At 49.2% G+C, this 18554-nt stretch overlaps 1 protein-coding gene across 2 annotated transcripts in view; it reads right to left on the reverse strand.

Moving 5' to 3' along the window:
- The window catches only part of STK26 (serine/threonine kinase 26), a 501049-nt gene that overhangs the window by 331790 nt on the left and 150705 nt on the right, over nucleotides 1-18554 (reverse strand). The gene's annotated exons all lie outside the window — the stretch shown is intronic.

Genomic DNA, 18554 nt, shown 5'->3' on the forward strand with positions numbered 1-18554 from the left:
CTGAGCACTTAAACTAATTCTTGATAGTGTTCTCCCAACACCGTCTTCAGGACGCAGGTAACTAGTGAAACCAGGGCGGACTAGCAGCATCGGAATGGATGCATTCCAATGCTGCACCACTAGGACCGGGCCTATTAATTCTAGAATCACTTCACCTCCCACACTCAGAAGAGTAGCACAAACCCACCTTTTAACTACCATAAGTGCTTTTTAGAGTGTCTTTCACTTATTGTCCCCAGGTCATAACGGCTATGCACAGGGCCCCGTGCATTTAGCCTAGTTCGCCCTGGTTTCAAAGGTGGGTAGCTGGTGGTGAAATTGCTGCTCTATCATATGAAGATAAGGTCCGTGACATCACGGGACCGTCTAAAATCATGGACCTGGCCAAAGGCCATTGACACAGGCAATCCAATTGACCCCCGCTATCCTAGCGGGCTGGTCCCAAAGAGCACTTTCCCTGGAATGCTAACTGTGCCATTTCTACGAAACACAGAACGAGCATTCGCCTAAAAATGTATCCTAAATTGGGGGAACTGGCAGACACAGAGTCTGGACCAGCAGCTCTTATTCGGAGATCCCTTCGTCAAAAAAATGTTGATGTTCGTAGGCACCTTTACCGCCTTGGACAAGCCTCATGCCTCTATTAAGAGTTCTTCCAAAAAGTCTTACCGGGTCGGACGAGGCGGAGGGAGGGCCTTGCTTCCCCAGCCGATACTCTTGACAGGAAACCCAAACATTCAAGAGACCAGCACAATTCCTGGCAAGACCGCCCAGACACCTTCCCATGGAAGATGACAGCTGGAGAAGAGCGGCTAGATAGCCTGCCCAGCAGCCAACAGGTCAGTGCAACCATAACAGCGCCAGTGCCACAAGCACCCACAGGAGGGAGAATAGCTCTCTTTACGCAAGCTTGGGACTCATCAGGGGATGCCTGGATTCAGAACGCAGCGAGAGGTTTGCCTCTAGAGTTCTTTACCCAGCTTTTCCAAGCTTATCGCCTGCACGGATAGTTAAGTCCGAGGCAGAAGCGCTAGACAGAGGTACTTCATCTCCACCAGAAACCGGCCATACACCCGTGCTCGAGTCCGGGTGGATTTTTCAGCCCTATATTTCTGGTTTGCAGAAAACAAAAAGTACGACCAGTAATAAATCTCAAGGCTTTGAACAATTTCATAATATACCGCCTATTTAAAGATGGAAGGGATCCACATGCTGAAGGACATCCTAAGACCAGGCGACTGGTTTATTTGCCTAGACCTCAAGGACGCCCATCTGGCATTGCCCATTCATCAGGCACACATAAGCTACCTGAAGTTTACTTGGAAGAATCATGACTGGGAATGTGCGAGCTTGCCCTTCAGGCTCTCTTCAGCCCCTTGGGCATTTACCAAACTTCCGAGGCCAGTCGTGGCTCATCTCAGAGAAAAAAGTGTCAGACTGATTATATATACAACATCATTTTCATGGCTCAATCCCAGGCTCTGGTACAACAGGCCCGTTGCGCAATAGATCTCTTGCACATCCTTGGTTTTCTCAACAATTGGTAGAAATTCCTGTAAAATTCCTGGGATTCATTGTGGACACAAACCTCGCAACTCCGCCTGTTCCGCAGAGATACACGCCACACATTGGAAAATTTGCAGGCTTCTACAGAGGAATGTCATCTCCCTCCAGGAGTTAGCGAGGGTAACAGGCCTGTTGTCCTCATCCATACAGGCAATATTTCCCGGCCCCCCTTCACTACCGGGAATTACAGAGGCCGAAAGGCCAACATCTCACAGACACAGCGTTTCCTACTCTCAACGTCTAACTATCGCCACAGGCAAGGACAGAGCTCATCTGGTGGCTCACACATATGAAAGCCTCGGAACGGCAGGGCGATCTTTGGGTTCGCCCTGGACATAATAGAGTAGGACGCCAGCCTCACAGGCTGGGGAGCAAGATGCAGCGCAGTGGCCCCTTGGGGTTGGGGGGCTGGGGATGGGACATGGTCTCCTCAGGAAATGGAAGTGAACATAAATTGCCTGGAGCTCCTAGCAGGCTCCTTTGCCGTGCGATCTTTCGTCAGAGGCAGAGTGAGTTGCTGTATTTTACTGAAAATTGACATTTCTGCAGTGAGATGCATCAATCATCTGGGTGGCACCAAGTCAAGACCGCTAGCGGATCTAGCCAAGGACTTTTGGCTTTTCTGCCTGGAACACCGTATTTCCGTCACGGCGGAATATCTCCCAGGACTTAAATGTAATCGTGGATTGGCACTCCCCACCATTCCACCGACTACAGAGATTGGAGTCTCCGCAGAGAGATCTTCTGCCAGCTTCAACGAGTATCGGGGCCCCATGACTAAGGATCTCTTTGCCTCCCGCCTCAACACCCCGCTTCTGGAGTTTTACAGCTGAGACCGGTCCCACAGCCGCAGCGACTGATGCATTCCTGCAGAAGTGGACCGGGAGAATTCTTTACGACTCCTCCCCCCCACCCCTTTCACCATGATAGCGAGGACCCCGACGAAGGTCCGTCGGGAACAGGCAGAGCTTACCCTCATAGCCCCGGTCTGGACATCTCAGACCTGGTACCCAGTTCTTCTGGAACTTTCCTCGGATTTTCCAATCCTTCTACCCTAATCTCCAAATCTCCTAGCAGGTCCGGCGGCCCAACGCCATCCCCTTCTGCTCAACGAGTCATTAATTCTGGCGGCCTGGAGGATTTCATATCAAGATGGAGGGTCCCAGGCAACTCTCTCAAGGCGGTCAGTCTCATCGAGGAGAGCTGGGCCCCCACTACTAACAAGAGGTACTCTAACTCTTGGAGCGCCTGGACACGCTGGTGTTTGGACCGAGATCCCTATCCGGTTTCAGCATCTATAGAGGACATTTTGAACTTTCCGGCTTCCTTAGTAGAGCCGGGCCTCACCTATAGCATGGTTGACGCTGACCGCTCAGCAATTTCAGCCGGCCACGATCTTGTGGAGGGCCTACCAGCCGGTGAACACCACCTAGTGTGCAGACTACTTAAGGGCATCCGCCTAACGGTACCACCCCCATCTCGTTACAACACTCTGTGGGACGTTAACAGAGTACTGAATCATTTTCTTTCCTGGCCTCATAACGAGGAGTTCTCGCACTGCCCTTTCCGGTAACCTCACTATGCGGTTATGCTTGGTCTTCTGCAGAAGGGTCTCGGATGTCAGGGCTCTCGACCTAGCGGGAAGGTCCTTTTCGCCTGACGGCATAGCGTTTCATATATCCAGGAGAACCAAATGCAATTAAAGAGCAATTTCATATCCTGCCTTTACAGAACAGCCTAAACTCTGCCCCGTCAAGTGCTTAAAGGTCTACGAGGAGGTGACCGCGCCACTCAGGAACTCTTCTAGCGGACAACTGTTGATAGCACTTCGCAAGCCACATAAATCGGTTTCCGCGCCAACTCTGGCACGCTGGGTACACTGGACGCTCTCCCAGGCAGGAATAGATAGTGACCTCTTCGGCGCTCACTCAGTGAGAGGTGCCATGGCCGCCAAAGCCTTTCAGGTCGGAGTCCGTTTAGAGGACATCATGAGGATGGCCGACTGGGCAGGCGAGTCTATTTTGAAACAATTCTACCTGTAGCCAGTAGAGCAACCTGCATCCGTAGTGATAAGTAAGCTTTAAGACAGCATAATGTGAGCCTCCAGTCTTGACATAATAAAGACTTTCTAGAACTTCTTTAGAAATTCTTCATTCTATTAAAAGAGACCTAGGCAAGCATTATCCCTCCCGAATAGAGACACACGGGTCCCACACCACGCTTGCATGTAGTTGTACCATGTCCTAGGCAAACAATGAATTTATTGTACCACATGCCATGTAAGCATTGCTTAATGAAATGCTGTTTTCTCTCCCACCCTTCTATATAATCACCCTATTCAATATACAACAGTTAACCCTTGATTCGCTCATGTTTTTTCTTAGTGACTTCGGATAAGCCAACCGGACGTGCTTTGGGTCTCCACGGACGTCCACTGCCGGCAACTACAGCTTTATATGATGTTCTTCTTGGTTTGGTTCAAAGTTTGCAGTCCCTGTTTGGAGGGTTCTACCTACTGTTATTGGAGGATTGATAACATGTTTTGGTGACATATCATGATCTTGGACTTAGCTTTCTGGGAAATGGAGTCTCCCCATCTTCAGTGACTGTTTACTATGGACTGGAAGTTGTATACTCGTTTTCTTCAGTTTTAATGTTGTTGAGGTTTGTTTTTCTGCACCCTGGTTATGTATAGATATTTTCATCTGTTTTAGGGTGCATCAAAACTTGCTGCTGAGCTCTTTCTATGTGAAGTGAATAAAGAAAGAAGTATAATGCTTGCCTCTGTGTCTTTAATAGAATTAAGACTTTCTAAAGAAGTTGTGGAAAATCTTTATTCTACCTGGAGTATATCATTGGACTCCAGCAATGTAAAAGAAGGCATAATCACAAATAATGAATAGGTTTAGTGGTCTAAAACAATCCATTCCTGTAACGTATCCATTACTGTCCAACTGACAATTTGGCAAAGGCCAGAATGGTCGTCAAATGTGTGTTCCAATTAGCGTGAGTTGCTGTTGCCAATTTAAAAAAGGAAATATTGGGCCTCATTACAACCCTGCCGGTCTGGTAAAAATGGTGCTGGTAAGTGTTACCGGATAGGCAGAGTACAAGTTTGCGGGCCGGATGCCTCCGGAAAGGCACCCACTCACAGACTGACAGTAGGCTACCGTCTTCCCCATTGAGTCCTCTGGGACTCCAACGGGAATGGGAGTAACTTTTTCTGACGCCTGGCTTCGGGCTGTAATGCCACAGTGATTCCCCATTGCCAGGTGACAGAAAATAAATATACAACTCCGGCGGCAGCCTGCTGTGTTTACCGGCACGGCTACCGCCGGAGTTGTAATAAGGCCCACTGTCTCTATCCAGTGCTCCTAGAAATATTTGGCAAGTCTTCCTGCGCATGATGAAAAGCATCCCAACCTTCCTCAAAATTGCCTGCATGAAATGAAACAAGAGCTTCCTCACATTCAATTTGAGATAAAACAGTTACATTCTTGTTTGACAAATTGTTCCAATTAAGATAGGATGAGCATGCCCTGATCATACTCTTATTTTTAGATTCCTTGGACGTTTGTTTTGCGTTTTATTTTTTTGTTATTGACAGATTCCTAGTGTTCCGAGTCGTTTCATCCCATGCAAGTTTTTCAGTACCTGTAACTATTGTTCTCCAGCATGCGTCTAGCATGGATTCACATGCTCATGAATATTCCCCGTCGTCAGGCTGGGAATCCTCAGTAAAAGAAAAAATAATTTCACTTTCTCCTCTAAACCAATCACTGTCCACTGGGCCATACTGCCCCCATCCAATGACAGCCCACTCCCCAAGCCCATTCTCTAGCAGCCATCTTCAGATTTAGTAAGCGTGTAATGAGGCAGTATGACCAAGAAGAGCCGCAGAGGGGAGGGAGGGAGGGTTTGCATGTGAATTCATGCCAGACCCATGCTGGAGCACACTAGTTACAGGTAGCAAACCTTCTCCAGCATGGATTCATATGCTCATGAATAACGAATACATAGCAGTACAACAACACACAACCACGGGTGGTGGCAAGGCTCAACACAAGCAATTCATTCTTAACTCTGGAACAGTCACCTCAAGCAAACAGGTTGCGTGCACTTCTTGGCCGACTCTGGACTCCTCCCTGCAATCCCTGACGATGCAGTATAACTTTGTGAAGTTGCGTGTGTGGACCTCCATGCAGCAGCCCTGAAAATGTCCAGCAGAGGTACACAAGACAGGAACGCCATTGTTGCAGCGATCGCTCTGGTGGAGTAGGCTCTCGGACGGCCGGGCAGTAGTCGGTTCGCCAACCGATGGTTCACAGGACCAAAGTTAACAAACAGTTGAGGCCTTCCGAAAAATTGTGCAGGTCACGTAGAACTTCAGGGCACAAACAACCTCCAGCGAGTGCAAGGCCCTTTCCCCCACCGGCTAAGGTTTCGGGAGAAAAAAAACAAGGGGACACCAAAGGTTTGAGGTGGAATTGCGATGGAACCTTCCGCATGAAAGAGGGGTGCGTACGCAGCACCACCCTCAATTTGTGGAAATTTCGGTATGGTTTCTTGCAGGATAGGGCCTGGATCTCACCAACCCTTCTGGCAGAGGTGATGGCCACAAGGAAAGCCGTTTTACAGGAGTGCAAGGTTTGAAGCCCCCCGCCCCCTCCATGAGCCTCATCAGAACCACGTTGAGTTCCCAAGCCGGGGCAGGTGCCTTCAACAGTGCGAAAGATCGAAAAACTCTTTAGAGAAATTCCTTGGCAAGCCGGTGGGACCAAAGTGAAGATCTTCCTGGAGAGCTGGTATAGCAGGAGATAGCCGCCAGATGCACCGATAGAGGTATGCGCTAGTCCGGCCTTGGCCAAGGATATTAAGTATGGAAGGATCCGCGGGGCCGTGACCCTAAGAGGGGCAATCTTCTGAGACCAGCACCATTTAGGAAAACGCTTCCACTTGTGACCGTAGCACTTAAAGGTCGAGGACCTCCCTGCAGTCAGCAGGCAACTCTTATCCTCCAAACTCTAGTGCTGCAGGAACCAAGCTCTCAGGTTCAGCGAACCTGGGTCGTGATTAAGGTTTGCACCTCCCTCTCTGGTGAGAAGATCCGGAACCACCAGCAACCTGACTGGAGGCGACAGTAGGGCTGATAAGGTCCGGATACCAACTCTGCCTCGGCCACGCCGGAGCGATGAGTATCATCTTGCATGGACACAGTGTGTTGATGACTCTTAGCAGGAGAGGGAACGGAGGAAACATGTACAGAAACAGCCCTTCCCACACAGAGACTATGTCCCCCAGGCTCCTCAGCTGGTGGAATTTCCTGGCAAACCTCTGCCACTTGGATTTGGCCGCCGTCGCAAATCGGTTGATCTGAAGCCTGTCCCATTTGATGAATAGGTGGTCCACCTGATCCTGACGAAGCTCCCACTAGTGGCAGGAGCGCAGTTCCCTGCTGAGGGAGTCAGCAATGGTGTTCTCGACTCCCACCAGGTGGTGAGGGACGAGGAACATACCCCTGTCTGATGGCCCAGTGCCACAAGCCCTGCGCTTTTTTTGAAGAGCGCCGGGGATCGAGTGCCCCCTGCTTCTTGATGTAGTTGTCCGTGAAGATACTCACCACCTTGCCTTTCAGAGACCGTAGGAACGACTTCCGTAGCGCCAGGATGTTGATATGAAGATCCTTCTCCGGCAGCCACAGACGTCCGGTGTGCGCTGCCCATCCTTCCAGGGAGGCGTTCGTGGCGTCAGTCTCCGGGTATGAGGGGTTTTAAAATCCTGTGCCTTGTGGGAATTTTGGAACGGACGGCCCACCAACCTATTGCCCAACAGAACTAGTCATCGCGAGATCTTGTCTGTGAAGCTTCAGGACATCTGTATCCAGCGGGCGTCCAGGAATTCCTGCAGGGGTCGCATCTGCAACTTGCAGAGCCGGACGAAGTTGATGCAGGACCACATCATACTCAGAAACGACTTGATGGCCTGCACTGTGGCCGTCTCCATCGACGACAGCCATTTTGCCTTTCCTTGAATGGCTGCTAGCCTCTCCTCCGAGGGCGACGCTAAGCAAGACACTGTATGCAGTCTGGTGCCTAGCAACAGCGCATTCTGTGATGGCATTAAGCAGGACTTCGGATAGTTGCTGGAGAATTCCAGATCTTTCAGTAGCCAGACAGTCGTCTGTGTGTCAGTTGTCCAGCTCCTATGAGCGGGCTCAAATCTGACAGGTACGGGTATACGTGTACATCCTGTAGATGCAGATGGCCCGCCACTGGTGGCAGGCATTCTGAGAACACTCTGGGCGGCCAACTTCATGCCGAGGGGTAGGGCCTTGAACTGGTAGTGCTGTCTCTGCACCACGAAACATAGAAATTTACGATGTTTCGTGTGAATGGGGACGTGGCAGTGAGCATCCCCAAGGTCCAACTTCATCAAGAAGTCTTTTTCCAGTTGGCCGAGCACATGTTGCAACATGACCATCCAGAACTTTTGGAATAGACGAGCCCCGGAGCCGTTGGGGAACTAGCGCCATCGCCCCTTTTCACAGCATGGCCCGTACTACTTCTAGGAGCGGAGGGATGGGCTGCTCCGGATGGGTAATTAAAGGGATCAATGGACACCTGCATTGATACTCGCAGCCGGCCTCCCACCAGGGTGCACGAGTGGGGGCCCAGATGACCCGATCGGTTCAGGCTTGCTTCAGCGCTAGCGTCCTGCCCTGGGTGCGACAGTGACGCTGTACTCCGCTATCGTAGGACTGGGAACGGCCACTGCAGGTGTCCTGAGTGGAAGATCTGGAAGGCTGTTGCGACACAGGAAACCCTTTTGAAGACCTTCAACTTTCCCCAGGGAACGGGCTATCTCCGTATTTGTCTTGATGGCCTGGAGGGACTCGGCAAACTTCCCAAACAGATTCTCTCTGTCGAAGGGCATGTCCAGGACCTTTGCTTGGACATCCTGATGGAAATTTGTGGCTTTCATTCAACCTTGGTGACAAAGGCAGACACTGTTCCCCATTTGCCTGAACCCCATGTCGGCGACATCCAATGCCACTGATGGCGTGATCCGACACCACTTGCCCTTCCTGGAAGAGACCAATTGCCTCCATCTTCATCGTCGTGGAGGAACTTCAGAATCAGTCCCAGCTTGTACCACAATTCCCTGCTGTACCTGGCCAGGAATGCCAGTGCATTGGCCGCCTTGATAGTGGATGCTGCTGTGCAAATCACCTTCTTTCCCATCGCATCCATCCTCCCCCCCCCTCGCTGTCTGGAGGGACCGAAGACTAGGACGGGTTGGCCAACTGTTTCCTCGCGACCGCAGATACCACCGAATCCGGCGATGCTTGCGACCTCAGGCACTTGGGTGCAGAGTCCGGCACTCCAGCCTATTCCATTTGGCTGGAGCCATGCAAGAGTTCTTCATGAGGGCCGGGCCCTTCTCCCAAATATCCGGAAAAGGCACTGCCCTGATAGTCTTGCTCTTGGCCTTGCGCCTTTGATACAAGAAGCCCTCCTTCTTGGTTTCCTCAGGCACCAGCTGGAATAGCTCAAGAGGCCCTGGAGATCCTGGAGTGAGACAATCCCCACCTCATCCAGTGGGGACACCCTATGCGGAGCATCCAAATGTGCCTATTCACCCTCCGCTGTGATAATGTCTTCATCATCATCCGTACATGGCTTTATATATTCCCGTACCCATGTCTGGATCTGCTGGGGGAGAAGGGGCCCGACGTGGTGGAGGAGGTTGAAATGGGGCGTTGGATGACGCTCGCTGGCGGCTGATCTGGGACCCCAGGTACTGGAGCCGGAGGCATCCTTGTCTGAATCTCGGACACCAAGGTGTGTAGAGTTGACAGAATATCCAAGGAGATGTCCCTTGGCTGAGAAAGTAGAACAGGAAAACTAGGCCCTGCGCCAACGTCCTCTTCAACATCCTCGTATGTAAGGATTCCTGATCGTCATCCGTGGACGAGAGCTCCATGGTTTGGATGACGGCCTGGGAGGCTGTCAGGGCCTCCTTGTCCCCCTCCCCCCCGTGCGATTCTTGAACCAGGGCCTGGGCCGGTCTGGCGTGCCTGCAGACTTTGCCAAAGTCACTGCTGCAGTGTCTCGCCTTGAGGGTAGGGACACCTTTTGAGGCATGGGAGCTACCCTTGCAGGATTAGCGCCCGGAGCGGTCATGGTAGTAGTAGTCATCAACAAGGGCCTGTGCCTGTTGAGCCTGCTTGGGCTGCTCGGCCTTCTCTGTCCGTGGCTTCTATGATTTCTCACCTAGTTTAGTCGGGGTAGATGACTTCCTCTTTGAAGGGGAGCTTGATGGTAGGCTGGCAATGGAGGCAGAAGGTGATGCTGATCTGGAACCCACTTCTCCGGTGGACTCGGACGTGCGGCTCTTGGCCTCATCTTGGGCCCCCACAGAGAAGGCACCCTCAAAGGACTTCGAAGACCGCTCCTCGGACCGGCGGGACCTGGATGAGTCATGACCCTGCTCGGAGCATGGGTCAGAGGTATTGGCATTAAGCCATACTGCCAGCCCAATACGCCTGTCTGTTTTCTTGGAGATACCAAGGCCCATCTTGCACGACACCTCCTTGTGGTCCGGTTGAGGGCAGTAAAGGCATTGCAGGTGCTTGTCCTCCACAAACGCATTCCGTAGCACACATTTGGTGCAGGGCCTGAAGAGACCTTCCCCTCCATTTCCTCCGTCATGGTCGGAGTGTCAGGAAAAAGGTGGTGAGGGACAGGCAGCAGTAGCCTGGCTGCCGCAAACTACATTTCCCAGCATAATGGGGGGTGGCATGCGTATGCTATGCAGATCAAGCAATCAAAGGAGCTGGTCCGCCCGTGCCAGGTGCGGTTTATTAATGATAGTCGACAAGGGCTGACGCACTGTGGAGGGCAGAGCGACCATTTCCTTTTCACGGTGACCAGGACAGCAGAGCAGTGAACCGGGCTGCGAATGGTAACCAGTGGAAAGCCCTAGATGTAAGGAGTCTTCTTCAGCATCCGGGTGATAGCACAGGGCACCCGGACATCAGTTAAGTGCATCTCTGTGCCAACTTTGTGTGATTACTAAACAAGGGAGGGGGGCTTGTGATATAAGGAGGTATGATTGAACGCTACACTATTTCCACATTCTAGTGGAGGGACCGTATCTCTTGGGCTACGAACCATTGTGGTCAACACAGAGTTACACTTGGCCTAATGGAGCAAGCATGTGCATGTAACACGTTCAGGACAGAGGCGCTGGGACGGACATTTCTTTTCTGTGGTGCTGCATGTTACGTGTCATGTGTTTCAATGTACATTTTGCCTCACAGGCCATGAGGTTGTTCATAACAGGGAAGAACCTAGCCTTTTCTTTTTTTGTGCATCTTGCCTAAAAGGTCATGAGTTTTCTCAGTCATAAGGAGAGATCCCGGTTCATGTCACAGGTTGCTATGTCATATTGTGTAAGGATCAATCAAGTTGCAAGTCACAAATGTTCTGGGTCCACAGAGGTCAGGGGAGAAGCATGTGAATAGAACAGAGGCAGGCAGTGATATCAGGCAGGTTTGGTCTAGTCTAACAGAGGTCAGGTTATGAGGTGCTTATGCAAAAGTATCAGTGTGTCCCCCCGCCCTCTCCACCCCCCCCCCCCAATTCCCCTCTACCCATCCACTTTGCTTCCCTAACCCTCTTTCCGTTTACCCTACTTCCCCTTCCCTATCCACAACCACTCCCCAATCCCTCATTCCCCCCATTGGCTGCCACGTGGCCCCCTGTACTGCTAATTGCAGGAGCTTGTGCCAACCACAGTGGGAGGGGTCGAACTCATTGAGCTTCTGTGGTTCGGGAGTGGGTGTGGATAACCTTCCCTTCTGGATTTAATAAACCACCCCCATATGCAGGGTTATTTTACCACCCAAACCAAATGGACACGACCACTCCCCTTTTAGCAGAAGTGCTAAAGGCTTTGCAGGAGATTCAGGTGGAACCAACACACGCAAGACAGGAGACCACTGTGTTAAAGTCCCAGGTACAGGGTTTAGTGGCACAAGGGACCCCATCAGCAGGACAATGGGGTGGCATCCGGATCAGGTGGGCGGTCATTTACAGTGATTGTACAGCAGCCAAGTAATGTGCCATTAGCCTGTCCAGAAAGGTTTTCTGGGGGTCCACAGAAATACATAACTTTGACATAGTGTAGGTTACATTTCCTCTGTAAACCAGCGGCATTTAAAAGCATCCAAGCACGGACAGCATTCATCATTTCATATTTGACAGGGATGCAGCCGCATGAGCCATGCCACGGTTTCAAAAAGATGATCCCTTGTTATACGATTGGAATGCATTTCTGGAAGAATTTGGGAGGTTGCTTGAAAGATGGGAAGTGTAATTAGCACAGGACAAGGAGCTTTTGGAATTATGACAATAGACACGATATTTGGTTACTGATGTTACCTAGTTTAATCGGTTGGTGTTGGATTGGCCCGAAACTAAGAAAATGGTTCTCTATCAGGGTTTGCGGGAGGCGCTCAAGGATGCCATTGCGCAAGTGGAGCCTCAACCCACTACTTGCACTACGATGATTGATTTAGCCCTGCGGTTAGACCATCGGATTAATGAACGGAAAGGGGGAGAAAAAAAAAAAGATGCAGTTCCTTTTATACGTTTAGACAAGGGCAGAGGATACTGGCCATCTGAGTCCATCCAAATTGGGAGTGTAAGGGGACTGTTGTCCAATGAAAAAAAGGAAAAAGGAAAGGTGAATATTCTCGGTTTATATTGTGGTCAATCATGTCAATTTATTCAAACATGTCCTAACACTCCTCAGAGGAATGCAGGGGCGGATAAAAACAAGATGAGGCAGGAAGAGGACAGGTTCAACCTAAGGGGGGAAATGGGGATTTCGGGCCAAATCGGATCCAAGTTCCCAAGTTGGGTCGGAAAATACTTTACCAAGAAAGAAATTCCCTTTGTATATTGTGGCGACATTGTTTTTTGCATTAACTAAACAAGTTGTAGCAGCAATGGTGGATTCAGGTGCTACGGGTAACTTTGTACTTGTAACTGGAGGGACAGCCCTAGAGTTGGACAGGATATTATGGGCTGAAGGATCGAGATGTGTACATTGGGTGCTCCTGTCCTCACTGTTTCCGTACTGCAGATACTTTAAAGCAGTTTGTGATTCAAACCTTCCAAAATACCTCATGCATTAGTGATAAATCCTAATCATGAGGTGAAGAAACAACCATTAACTATGATTGGTTTTCTGGTAGCCTCTTTATTATTTTTGTGGCTAACCTTGTGAGTTTCTTTTTTTTCATAAAAGGAGATCAAGTGTTCAAGTAAACCGAAACACAGAGAAACACCATGATTCTAACTTGACATAGCTAGGTCAAAAGCAGGTCAACAACTGTGTGTATGAGCAAAGATAAAGGTGAACAATGCAAAAAGGTGCAATTCTTCTCATGTCTGTACAAACAATATGCAATAACTCCTTGTAATGGTCTCTCTTGGTCGGGGATCAGCCACAGCTGACCACTCTCTCTAACCACTTCTACATAGGCAGACAATTGCCTCTGTCCACAATAGCCCGGTTAGGGCGAAATATCTATGCCCCACATCAAAAAGGACTTTGTGTTTTCTCAACTCTACTGGTCTGTTTGAATGTATTGTAAAAAATAGTAATTGTAGACAATACTTCACAGCATTGAAACTAGGAGATTGTGACCACTATGAAGTAATATTGTGTACACCTCTAGTTCAATTATAACAATTACAAGGAGTTATTGCATATTGTTTGTACAGACCTGAGAAGAATTGCACCTTTTTGCATTGTTCACCTTTATTCTTTGCTCATACACACAGTTGTTGACCTGCTTTTGACCTAGCTATGTCAAGTTAGAATCATGGCGTTTCTCTGTGTTGTTTCGTTTTACTTGAAAACTTGATCTCCCTTTATGAAAAAAAAAAAAAAAGGTTGCCACAAAAATAATAGAGGCTACCAGAAAACCTATCATAGTTACGGGTAACTTTGTACACATTGCACTAGCAGAAAGGTTGGGACTACCTTTACAAGAAGCACCAGGCAGAGGGGGGTACAATCCGTGGATGGATTACCATTAACATCAGGTCCTATTACACGCCAGACACAACCATTGAGGATAGTGTGTTCCTCCGGACATGAGGAGGCGATTACATTCGACTTAATAGATGCCCCCAAGTTTGGACATGCGCTGGTTAGTGAAGCACAATCCTGTGATCAATTGGGAGTGTCAGGAAGTGAATTTTGAATCCCAAGCGTGTAAATCACATTCTCCGGAATTGTTGGGACCCGCTACATTGTTGGCTGAGGGTGTGCAGTTGTCACAAATGGTAAGGGCAGTGGAAACAATGCTTCCACCGCAATATCAGATGTATGCAGGCGTTTGACAAGGGGGCGGGGGTGGCGGGTCAGAGAAGTTGGCCCTACACCGGACATACCATTGAGTCATAGATTTGGAGCCAGGTTGCTCTGTAGCCGAATGTATGCACTCACTGAGGTTGAAAACAAACATTTGAAAGAATAGTTGCACGACATGTTAGAGGGGGTTTATACGGCATTCTACCTCACCGGTATCCTAACCGTTACTTTTTACACCAAAGAAGGAAGGCGCACTGAGGACATGTGTTGACTAACGGGACAATTAAGAACCGGTTTCCCATTACCGTTATTCTCGGTACTGTTAGATCAAGTGAAATCAGCTGCCATCTACACAAAATTGGATTTACGTGGGTCTTACCATTTGATTAGAGAGAAGGCGGGTGATGAGTCGAAAACCGCATTCAGAACAAAGTTTGGACTGAGTACCTAGTGATGCCCTTTGGGTTATGTAATGCCCTCTGTGCTTTTCAGCACTTCATGCAGGAGGTGTTGAGGGAATTCATCAATGCTTTTGTTATTGTATATATTGATACCTTCTGATTTATTCCAACTCGAGGGAACAACATGTGGGGCACGTGAATGCAGTCCTAAAGGCGTTACAAGAGTATCAGCTTTATGCCAAAATAGGAGAAATGTGCAATTCACACAGAGGATGGAGTTTCTAGGATTTATTTGTACACCAGCGGGCATCATCATGGATTGTAAGAAGGTTCAGGCTGTAACAGAGTGGCTCTCACCCAATTGTGTAAAAGATGTTCAGTCCTTCTTGGGATTTGCCAACTTTTATAGGAGATTTATCAGTAATTTCTCTCACATTGTCTCCCAACACAGTTAAGAAATCCACAGTTTGTGTGGGATGAAAAGGCGGAGAGCGCCTTTCAAGAATTAAGGATGGCAATCACAAAGGCACCTGTGTTGAGACATCCAGAACTTGAGAGTCCATTTCAGGTAGAGACAGATGCCTCTAATGTGGCGTTCGGCGCAGTATTGTCCCAGAAGGATGAGAGGGGGAGGGCATCAAATAGTAAATTCTCCTAGAAAACTCCCAGGGTGTGAACAAAACTACTCTATTCCAGACAAGGAACTATTGGCAATGGAGACACTATTCGTTGAGGGCACGACACCAAGTGATAGCAGTGACTGACCACAAGACTTTGCATTTTCGAACAGCTCAAACCCTCAGTCCAAGGCAATTGAGGTGGTCACAGTACTTCAATAAATTTGATTTTGTGGTAACTTTCCGGCCTGGAAGAAAACAAATGGGAGGGCAGATGCATGGTCTAGCCAGACAACATTTGGAGATGGTGACCCGGGGGGGGGTAAAGGCTATTATTCCTCCACAAAAGATTACTGGGGACATTACGGAAGACTTGCTAGGACAAGTAGCCAAAAGCATGACCAATAAGAAGTTGCAGGGTTGTGTGTCTAGTCATGAGGCACGGACGGAGCAGGAAGGTCTCCCATATCTAGTCAATTAGCAGAATTGTTTTTGCAAAATATTTTAAGGTTACATGGTTTGCCGAGAAGCATTGTATCCGACACAGGGCCACAGTTCACTTCAAGGTTTTGGCGTGCCTTTTGCAGTATGATGGGAATCAGATGTGTGTTATCTACCAGTTATCATCCCCAAACGGACAGACAGCAAACCAAACAGAGCTATACATCCGGTGCCATTTGGGAGATGGCATGTCATCCTGGGTGCAAGCTTTGTGGTGGGTGGAGTTTACCTATAATACAGAACATGCATCCTTAGGTATGGCTCCAATGAGTGCCTCTACGGGCAAGAGCAAAACATAATTCCGGACATCTTGCCAGAAGTAACACATGTTCCAGCCCTTCAATAACGCAAACAGTTGCTTCTCAGTATTAGACTAAAAGGCACGGCATAATCTAGAGAAGGCTACGGTCGTATACAAGGCACAAGAAGACAAACGGCAGGAGGCTCCCAAATACAAGTTGGGCGATAGAATGTTGTGGTCTACTCGGAATATGCAACAAGTGGGGCCTCGCAAATTTGCACCTCGGTTTATTGGGCCATACGAGATGGAGAAATGTGTATCACAAACATCAATGCGTTTAAAATTGTCTGACAACTTGAAGATGCATCCAGTCTTCCATGTGTGTCTGCATAAACCTGCAGCTCCGGGGGTCACTACTAAGAGGCCGCCAGCCATGTTAAGCGATGAACAAGCTGAATATGAAGGGAGACGAATACTGGATTCCAAAAGGAAGCAGCGATGATTGTGGTATTTAGTGGAATGGTTGGGGTACGGTGTGGAGGAATGTTCTTGGGAACGGCAGAGTCAGTACACGCAGTAAGACTGGCGAGACAATTTCACAGGAAACATCTGGAAAAACCATGGCCAGGCAGGGCTCCTGGAAGAGTAGGTACTGTCAGGAAAAGGGTGGTGAGGGACAGGCAGCAGTAGCAACCGCAGTACGGCTGCCACAAACTACATTTCTCAGCGTGCTTGGGGGTTTAGCATGCGCATGCTACGCCGATCGAGCAAGCATAAAGTGGCCGTTCCGCCCGTGACAGGTGCAGTTTAATGATCACCGGCACGGACAGAGGCGGCGTGGAGAGCAGAACAGTTCTTTTCACAGTGACAAGGACGAGAGTGCAGTGAAAGGACCTGGGCTGCGAGCAGTGACCGGTGGAGAGCCCTGGGTGTAAGGCATCTTCAGCACCGGGTACTAGCACAGGGCACCCGGGCTTCAGTAAAGTGCATCTATGGGACAACCATGTGTGATTGCTAAAAACAGGGAGGGCGGCTTGTGATATAAGGAGATATGATTGAACGCTACACCATTTCCACATTCTAGTGGAGGGACCCATCTCGGAGGGACCGTATCTCTTTTGCTATGAACCATTGGGGTCAACACAGTAACACTTGGCCTAATAGTGAAAGCATGTGGATGCAACATGGTCAGAACTCTTTGCAGAGACGCTGGGAAGGACATTCCTTTTCTGTGGTGCTGCATGCTAACTGTTGTGTTTCAATGTACATTTTGCCCCACAGGCCATGAGGTTGTTCATCATACGGAGAGAACCATGCTGTTTTCTTTCTGTGCATCTTGCCTAACAAGCCATGAGCTTTGTCAGTCAAATGGGAGATACTCGTTTGTTTCACATGTTGCTATGTCATATTGTTTGGGGATCAAGTTGCATGTCACAAATGTTCTGGGTGGACAGGGGAGAAGCATGTGAATAGAACATTGAGAGGCAGGAGGTGATATCAGGCAGGTTTGGTCTAGTCTAGGAGAGGTCAGGTTATGAGGTGCTTATGCGAACGTATTAGTGTGTCCCCCCTGCCCCCCCTCAATTACCCTCTACCCATCCACTTTGCTTCCTTAACCCCTTTTCCGGTTACACTCCTTCCCCTTCCCTATCCACAACCGCTCCCTAATCCCCCTCCTTCCTCCATTGGCTGCCATGTGGCCCCCTGTACTGCTATCATCAGGAGCTCATGCAAACTACGGTGGGAGGGATTCAACTCATTCGGCTTCTGTGGTTCGGGAGTGGTGTTGATACCGTTCAAGTTCTTGACACAGAGGGTGCAAACTATGCTCAAAAGGTCTGGTAGAATCTTCGATGATCTTCGCCCTTGAGGGGTGCAGAACTTCAGACAACGGATCCCCACTGTCAGCAGATGAAGAAATGAGCACACTGGCTTCTTTGAAACAAAAATAGAACCTTTTCAGTCGAAAACACGAAAAAACGTACAAATAGCTCGGAGAGCAAACTCGAGGACTCCCAGCACTAAAGCGTGCAGTAAAATATCTGAAGTTGGCTGCTAGAACAGGGGCTTAGGGAGAGGACTGTCATTGGATGGGGGAGGGCAGTATGACCCAGAAGACAGTGATTGGTTTAGAGGAGAAATACAGTTGAAGTGAAAGGGAAACAGTTTTTTTCTTTTACAGAGGATTCCCAGCCGGACGAGGAGGAATATTCATGAGCATGTGAATCCATGCCAGACCCCATGCTTGAGAATGTCAGAGTATGTCAAGTTCAATAAAAAAAAAACTTGAACAACATATCACGCCTGCACCAATTATTTTTTGGTAGTGTTTTTATGTTGCGTGCAGGTGTTCATTCAAAGTACTTTCTCCACATCAGACTTGTAGAGATTTATTCCAGTTAAACAAAAGAGACCCTACATTCAAAGTGTCCTTTTACTCATATTATGTCATGATGCCTACCCCCGGGCATCCGGATCAAGCCCATCAACCCCGGGAGCAGGCATCCAGGCATTTACAAAAAACCCTGCAGCCCCATCTAGGGGCTGTCTGGGTTCAGTCCTGGCGCCATAGGCGCCAGGCTCAGACATTACTTACCTCATGCAGACCATGCTGCAAATAAATCCAAGCCAGCGTGAGGCCTGGATGGGACTATTTTACTACAGGGACTATTTTTTACTCGGGTGTGGTCCTCTGGAACTACTTAGGCTATTTAAACAACGCCCGAACAGCAGCACATGCTTCGTGTTATTCTGCATCCAGCAGCGTGACTCTCACCGTGCCTGCAGCCAGCATCCAGTCTTCTGCCATGCCCGCGTGCCTGCAGCCAGCATCCAGTC

Source organism: Ambystoma mexicanum, chromosome 5p (genome assembly GCF_040938575.1).
Source record: "Ambystoma mexicanum isolate Mex_15411 chromosome 5p, UKY_AmexF1_1, whole genome shotgun sequence".
NCBI lineage: Eukaryota > Metazoa > Chordata > Amphibia > Caudata > Ambystomatidae > Ambystoma > Ambystoma mexicanum.